Raw genomic sequence first — 9130 nt, 5'->3', positions numbered from 1 at the left:
CAATAAATTTGACAATCTTAGTGAAATGGATGAATATTTGCAAAAATGTAAATTGCCTAGATTAACAAAATAGGAAATAAAATACTTAACCTTATTTCAGTAAAAGAAATTGAACAAGCCATCAATGAACTCCCTAAGAAAAAATCTCGAGGACCAGATGGATTTGCAAGATATATCTACCAAACATTTAAAGAACAATTAATTTCAATATTCTATAAATGATTTGGAAAAATAGGTGGAGTCCTATCATTTTTTAAATGATACAAATATAGTGCTGATACCAAAACCAGGAGGAGCCAAAACAGAGAAAGAAAATTATAGACCAATTTTCCTAATGAATATAAATGCAAAAATTTTAAATAAAATATTAGCAAAGACATTATAGCAACTTATCAGGAGAATAATACACTATGATCAGGTGGAATTTATACCAGGAATACAGGTCTAGTCCAATATTAGGAAAACTGTCAGCATAATTGATCATATCAGTAACAAAACTAACAGAAATCATATGATACAATGATACAAATCACATGATAAATTCACAAAAACCTTTTCACAAAATACAACACCCATTCCTATTAAAAACACTAGAGAGCATAGGAATAAATGGAGTCTTCCTTAGAATGATAAGCATCATCTATTGAAAAACATCAACAAGCAATATATGTAATGAGGATAAGCTAGAAGCATTTCCAGTAAGAACAGGGATGAAACAAGAATATCCATTATTACCACTGTTATTCAATATTATACTAGAAATGTTAGATTTAGTAATAAGAGAAGAAAAAGAAATAGAAGGAATTAGAATGACAAAGAAGAAAATAAGCTATCACTCTTTGTAGATGGTAAGATGACATACTTAGAGAATCCTAGAGAGTCAAGTAAAAACCACTTAAAATAACAAACAGCTTTAGCAAATTTGTAGGATATAAAATAATCCCACATAAATCATTGCCATTTCTATATATTACAAAGTTCAGCAGCAAGAGATAGAAAGAGAAATTCCATTTAAAATAATTGTAGATGTAAAATATTTGGGAATCTACCTACCAAAACAAACCCAGGAACTACATGACCACAATTACAAAATACTTTTCACACAAATAAAGTCAGATCCTGAAAAAATATCAGTGGCTCATAAGTAGGCTGAACTAATATAATAAGAGTGTCAATTTTACCTAAATTAATTTACTTATTCACTGACATATCAAAAATATTTTACAGAGCTGGAAAAGACAATAACAAAATTTATCTGAAAGTACAAAAGGTCTATAATATCATGGGAATTAATGAAAAACATATAAGAAAAGGTGCCCTTGCTGTATCAGGCTTTAAGTTGCATTATAAAGCAGCAATAATCAAAACTACTTGATATTAGCTAAGGAATAGTGTGGTAGATCAGTGGAATAGGTTAAGTATATACGATATGATAGTCAATGACAATAATAATCTACTATTTCATAAATCCAAAGGCTGTAGCTTTTAGGATAAGAACTCAGTATTTGACAAAAACTGCTGGAAAGACTAGAAAACAATATAGCATAAACTAGGCATAGACCAATATCTTACACTGTATACCAAGATAAAGTCAGAATAGGTGCACAATTTAGATACAAAGGCTGATACCATAAGCAAACTTGTGTTGTGTTTGTCCTTTGTTTTCGAAGAGGGCCATGACATCAGAGAATGATGACATGACTTGTACTTGACTTTGTTTTAAGTGAGGAAGGGCTGTGTAACATTACCAGCCTCAGTTTCTCCTCCTGAGTTATCTGGATCCAGTGACCAGATATTCATCAGAATGACTGGAGATGGTCCAGGATACAATGTGAGACTTCGGTCTTTTAGGCTAAGGCCTTTTCAGGTACTCACTTAAAGTGAGGTAATGCCCATTCAGTGAATAGGCCTCTTTAATAGAAGGGCCCCTTTAATAGAAAAGAAAAAAAATAGATGAATCACGCTGGGATGGGCAGGAGCCTCAGAGTTGTTGTTTCAAAGAGAATTGTCACTATTCACTGTAAATCAGGAGGGTCCAAAAATAATCATTAAGTGGACATTGGGCAAGGACCAATTGTGGTCCAATGTATGAGCTTCAGAGAGAACAGGGTTTAAAGTATTGAAGGAGAAAGAAAGAAAGAAAGAAAGAAAGAAAGAAAGAAAGAAAGAAAGAAAGAAAGAAAGAAAGAAAGAAAGAAAGAAAGAAAGAAAGAAAGAAAGAAAGAAAGAAAGAAAGAAAGAAAGAAAGAAAGAAAGAAAGGAAGAAAGGAAGGAAGGAAGGAAGGAAGGAAGGAAGGAAGGAAGGAAGGAAGGAAGGAAGGAAGGAAGGAAGGAAGGAAGGAAGGAAGAAAGGAAGGAAGGAAGGAAGGAAGGAAGGAAGGAAGGAAGGAAGGAAGGAAGGAAGGAAGGAAGGAAGGAAGGGAGGAAGGAAGGAAGGAAGGAAGGAAGGAAGAAAGAGAGAGAGGGAGAAAGAAAGAAGGAAAGAAAGAAAGGAAGGAGGAAGGAAGGAAAAATCTAGCCAGTGTACCCCAAGTTAACTGGGCAGCTTCTGACCATCAAAATTTACCTTCTTTTGGAGAGGAGAAGAAAGGGGAGAGAGCTAGGTTGAGAGAGAGGATGATCTGAGTTCCCCAGCTAGCTGGGTCCCCATTCAGGTAGCTTGGTCTACTCACAGGTTGTGCTTGTCCTTCATTTTTGAAGAGGAACATGACATCAGAAAAATGATGACCTGACTTGCACATGACTAAGAGAGCAAGGAATAGTTTACCTGTCAGATTTATGGAGAAGGGAAGAGTTTATGACAAAACAAGATAGAGAACACTATGAAATGCAAAAAGGCTGATTTTGATTTCTTCAAATTGAGAAGGTTTTACACAAACAAGATTAGAGGGGAAGCAGAAATCTGGGAAACAATTTTCACGACCTGTGTATCTGATAAAGGTCTCATTTCTAAAATATATAGAGAACTGAGTGAAATTTATAAGAATACAATTCATTCCCCAATTGATAAATGGTCAAAAGATATGAACAGGCAGTTTTTGGAGGAAGAAATTAGAGATATTTGTAGTCACGTAAAAAATGCTCTAAATGACTATTGATTAGAGAAATGCAAACTAAGACAACTCTGAGGTGCCACCTCACACCTATCAGATTGACTACCATGACAAAACAGGAAAATTGGAACTCTAATGCATTTTTGGTGAAGTAGTGAACAATTCTGACCATTCTGGAGATCTTTTTGGAACTATATTCAAAAGGCTATAAAACTATGCATACCATTCAATCCAGCAATACCACTTCTAAGTCTGTACTCCAAAAAAGTCATAAAGATGGGAAAAGGACCTTCATGTACAAAAATATTGATAGCAGTTTTCTAATGTTGGCAAAGAACTGGAAATTGAAGGGATGCCCATCAATTGGGGAATAAATGAACAAGTTGTGGTATATGAATATAATGGAATACTATTATAGTTCCATGAGAAATGATGATCAGGCAGATTTCAGAAAACCCAGGAAACAGTTACATGAACAGATGCTGAGTGAAATGAGAAGGACCAGGAGAACACTGTATACAGTAATAGAAACATTGTGTGGTAACCGACCTTGATAGACTTAGCTCTTCTCAGCAATGCAATGATCTAAGTCAGTTCCAAAAGACTCATGATGGAAAATGTTATGCACACCCAGAGAAAGAAGTATTATTTTTGCTCTTTTTTCCCTTTCTCATGATTTTTCTGTTTTGTTCTGATTCTTCTTTCACAACATGACTAATATAGAGCTATGTTTAATATGATTTTACATAGTTAGCCTATGTCAGATTCCTTGCCATCTTTGGAAGGGGGGGAGTGGTGGGCGGTGTAAAAATTTAGAAGTCAAAATCTGATAAAAGTGAATGCTGAAAACTAAAGATAAATTAATTGCCTTTTAAAAAATTAGAATTCTCTCTCTTCCCTTCTTAAATTATTTTAGTTGCCTTTGGTTTTGGTCAAGTTTTGCACATGTAGAAGTTGAGAAAAAATGCATAAATCTATTATTGATTAGGTACTGCTGACAATCACTAAAAAATGAGTAGTGATACTGAGCTGAAGAGTTTTATATTATTTTCAGACTGTAGGCTCATCTGTAGAATAAATATAAAGTCAGAGAGTGCAGGATATCAGCTTCAGCTATCTTGCGTAGAATGTGAATACATAAGCAGCAAAGAAAAATGCTAGAGCATACATGCAAGCAAACAAGTGACAGAAGGGGGAAAATAAGATCACTTTCCAGCTTGTCAAAACAGGAAGTTTGACTTCTTTTCCAGCTTTCATTCTGCAGGTATTGTGAACTTTGTTTATGAAGCAATGTCTGGGATCTCAAAATAGAGAGTGGGACAGAGTTCTCTTCTTATCACAATAGGGGCAAGAAGTCTGAACCAGAATTTCTTTCCAATATCAGTCTGAGACAGAAATTATTCTTCTACAAGATGTCTCTTTCCTTTTTTCCATTCCCACTCCTTGGGGAGGATGGTGACAAGTGATTATTTAAAATAGTTAGGACTTTGCATTTGTTCTTATGAAATTTAATTTTATTAGATTAAATCCAACTCTCACCTAATCACTGAACTTTCAAGTTGTAAAGAATCTGAAAGGTCATTTAGTCCAATCCGTTTCTGAAAATAAATTAAACACATGAACAGCAAAAAAAAACAATCCCCATTAAAACAGTACCTCATGAGTGACCATCCAGTCTCTGCCCTCCAATTAAAGGCAACCTCCTAAGTCAGTCTATTTTATGTTTGAACAGCTCTGACTTTTGGGGAATTTTTTCCTGAATCAAACCTAAACAGGTTGATTCTGCTTGCAATAGCCAGACAGAACCATTTTAAACCCTCCAGAACAAGACATTTATTTCAGAACTTAAAGACAACTATTATGTAATCTCTGAGTCTTCTATTTTTCAGGCTGATCACTCTCATTTATTTTTATCTATTTTCACATTACATGGACTTGAGGCCTTTTGCTGGTTATATTCTTCTAGACTCTACAGCTTACCAATATCCTTCTAAAGCTGTGATGCTTAGAATGGAACACTATACTACAAGACAGTGTATACATCAGGCTCCATCACCTCCTTATATCTTGAAGCTGTTCCTCTGGCTCTTAATGCAGCTCAAGATCTTTTTACTTGCTGTATCAATCAAAAAGCATATATTATACACTTACTATATAACAGGTATTGTGTTAAACTCTTGGGATACAAAGAAAGTCAAAAGACATTCCTCCCAATAGAAGCTCCCCATCTAATGAAGGCTCATATTGAACTTATGGTTCATCAAAACACTCAGATGTTTTTCAGACAAACCGGTGTGTAAATCTACCTCTCTCACATTATACTTATGATGCCATTTTTAACCTAATTATAAAATTTTATATTGATCCATATTAAATTTCATCTTATTATATTCAACTCAATGTTCTAGCTGATTGCCATCTTGCTTAGTCCTGATAGTTTTTTATCCAGTGTTAGCAAACTCTCCCAGGTTTATGTCATTGATAAATTGTATTTGATAATGTCAAGATCCATTTTGAAAAGTGATACTGTCATACAATATGTAAGTTTTTCTGCCCAGTTTTATGTCATCTGCATATTTACCATTCAAGTAATTGATACAAATGTTAAATGCATGGGACAAAGGCCCAAACACTGGGATTCAGCCCTTCAAATCTCTTCTAAGTTTACCTTGATCCTTTAATCATAATTGTTTAGGTCTGTTATTATCTCTCAATTGGCCTACAGCTATATTGCTCTATCTGTATTGTCTACCTCAAGCATCTTTTCCATTCATTTCCTCGTTTACACCATTGCCAGTGTTAATCTACATAAATCACCACAATTTCTTACTTAAACACATTGGCTGCTGAATAGTATAAATTCCTTCTGTGATTTAAATTCCTAGGGTAGGTTTCAAACTTAGACTCCTCCAAAATGTGGTTCTCACCTACTTTTTCAGCCTTCTGCTCTTCATTATTTCCTCCACACTCCAACTAAACAGTTTTGTTTCAATCTATGCCTCCAACAAATAGAATGTTCTTTTCTCCATTTCTGTTTATTGCAGCCTCACCTGCCTTTCAGAATCCAGCTCCAATGCATCCTTGTGAATGTTGGAAATGTGAGGGAAAGATCAAGATCAGCCCTTATGCTCCTTTTTCTCCCTTCCCTGGGGTTTGCACATAGTCCTTCCATACAATGGTAATACTTCTTTCATAGAGATACATTATCATTTGAAATTCTGTTCCATTTTCACAAGATCAGAGTCAATACCTGTACATGCCCCATAGGGCTCTGAACTGGATATCTTCTCTTCTCTTTATATATTATTTCATTGGGTGACCTCATCAGTTCCCATGGATTCAATTATCATTTCTATGCTGATGATTCTCAAGCCTACTTAAACTGCCCCAAAAATCTCTACTTATTTTCAGTCTCACTTCTTCAATTGCTTAGTAGACATCTCAAAAGGAATGTTTTATAGAAATGTTAAGTTCAGGACTTAACTTTTCACCCAAACCCTCCCCTCTTCCCAATTTCCCTATTACTGGTGAAGGTACCACCATCCTCCAAGTCATCCAAACACCCAAATCCAGATATTACCCTTTACTCTTCAGTTTCTCTCATCCTCCTCATCCAATCAACTGTCAAATACTGTTCTTTTGGCCTTTGTAACATCTTTTTGCACACCTCTGGTATAAGCCTTAATGACCTAATTCCTAGACTATTGGAATAGCCTCTCGGTTGGTCTCCCTGCCTCAAGTATCTCTCCACTCCAAGTCATCTTCTATTCAGTTGTCAAACTGATCTTCCTAAAGTGAAGGTCTGACCACATTCCCCTCCTCAATAAATTCTACTGGCTCAGTTACTTTCCAGGATCAAATAAAAAATCATCTGTTTAGTAACTTTACCAGCCTTTGTATACCTTACATTCCACCTACTTCCTCTACACATGTTCTCTGTGATCCAGTGAAAATAACCTCATTGTTATTGCTTGAACAAGACACTCATCTACTAACTCTGAACATTTTCCATAACTACCTGCCATGTGTGGAATGCTCTCTCTCTTCTTCTCCCTGTCCTGGTTTTCCTGGCTTCCTTCAAGTCCCAACTACAATCTCACCTTTTACAGGAAGCACCTTCTTTACACCTCTAATTTTGATTCCTTTCCTCTGATGATTATTTCTTATATACTCTGTATATATCTTATTTGTTGATACTTGTTTGCATGACGTCTTGGCAAGTAGACTGTGACTTCCTTTAGTATATGGATTGTCTTTTAAACCTCTTTGTATACCTACCACTTAGTATAGTGTCTGGCATACATAAGGCACTTAATAAATACTTATTGACTGACTGCCAAAAATGCATACAGTACATAGGACTACAAAGGAGCAAATTATACTGAAATTTTAAAGTTATAAAAATATCTAGTTCTTTCTATATGCATATAATAGATTTTTAAATCTTTAATAAGTTGAATTTAATTGCTCTTTGTATGCTTAAAATAAAAAAGTATATTGATTTCATAATTTAAATCAAATTCATCATTTATTCCAAAGAAACAGAATGTTAAAGGTTATTAAATTATATTTCTCAAATTTCTTTACAGTAATAAAACAAAAGCTTAGGAATCATGATAAAGATTATGAGATACATGTGAAATGCAGGGTATCAATTCTAAATATAGTGCTTCAAGCAATGTTTGTGAAGTTTTATTGAAATAAAGAGGATTTAATGTTCTATATTAGATGTTAATCCTGATCAACAGATAAATAGTACGGATTCAGCATAACATATAGTGAAGGTGGAAGGGAAAGGGAGAGGCAGGACATACCTGATACCACCAGTTAGGGTTAGAAATGCTTCTTTTTTCCTTGTATATATCTGGAAAGGTTTCTTAGAGAAGAGGGACATCTAGAAACCTTTAGAGTGATAGCAAATAAATGATTGATTGATTAATACAGAATGTCTAGAAATAGAGCACAGAGGTCTGAGAGAAAAGAATATATGTGAAGATAAAAGAAGCCCTTTTCAAGCCTCCATAGTCTTAATGTCTTCCCTCTGAGATTATCTCCAATTTATTCTATGAATTATTTTTACATTATTGTTTGCATGTAATCACTCCCCTTAGGTTGTGAGTTCCATGAAAATTTTTGTTTGGTCATTTTCAGTCATGTCTGACTCTTCATGACCCTTTTTGGGGTTGTCTTAGCAAAGATACTGGAATGGTTTGCCATTTCCTTCTAAAGCTCATTTGACAGATGAGGAAACTGAGGCAAATGGTGTTAAGTAATTTGTCACATAGCTACTAAGTGCTTTAGGCTGGATTTGAATTCACATCTTCCTGACTCCAGGCCCAACACTCTATCTGCTCTGCCACATAGCTGCCCTTGAGAGTAGGGACTATTTGTTTTTGCCTTTATTTTTATTTCCAGCGTTGAGTACAGTGTCTGCCATATAATAGATACTTGACTTGATAAGGAGGAGTAAAAGAAGTCAGTATGAAATGGCCTTAGAGCAAAGCCTTTGAGGAAGAGGGTGGAGTTTCAGGTAGCTCAGGGGGTTAGATAATGAATATTAGGTATTTTAAACTACAATGATACCTAAATATAAACTACTATTGTTTTTATTAGAAAGAAAAAAAGAGTCTTCATCTGAAGATAGCATAAGAGAAATTAGAGCTTCATGTGCAGTTGAGGTTTAGGCATAAAAAATGACTCTTCAACAGTGAGAGGATATAGTAGTAGGAAAAGAGTTAAGATTTGTGATGTTGTAGGTATAACAATTTGGATTCTCCTTTCTTTGGAATATAGTTTGACACTCAGAACATGAGATCAGGATTAGAGTCTTGACTAAATTAATTCAATGGATTTTACACCCTTAGGGTATAGAGGAGAGGAGCATGTCTGAAATTGGTACCTAAGGGCCTTGATCAAAGGTCCTAAAACTGGTGAATCATCTGGAGAGTGAGATCAACACAGTTTTTCGGGCTCCTGAGGGATGAGAGCCTTACCTTTGAGAATCATTATACATACTGGATCCTATAGGGCTGGTATCATTGGAAAGGAGGGTGGTCCTGAGAGTGGGAAGGAGTGTA

This window comes from Notamacropus eugenii, chromosome 2 (assembly GCF_028372415.1).
Source record: "Notamacropus eugenii isolate mMacEug1 chromosome 2, mMacEug1.pri_v2, whole genome shotgun sequence".
Taxonomy (NCBI): Eukaryota; Metazoa; Chordata; class Mammalia; order Diprotodontia; family Macropodidae; genus Notamacropus; species Notamacropus eugenii.
The sequence above is the reverse complement of the archived record's forward strand: the minus strand, read 5'-3'. Positions refer to the sequence as shown.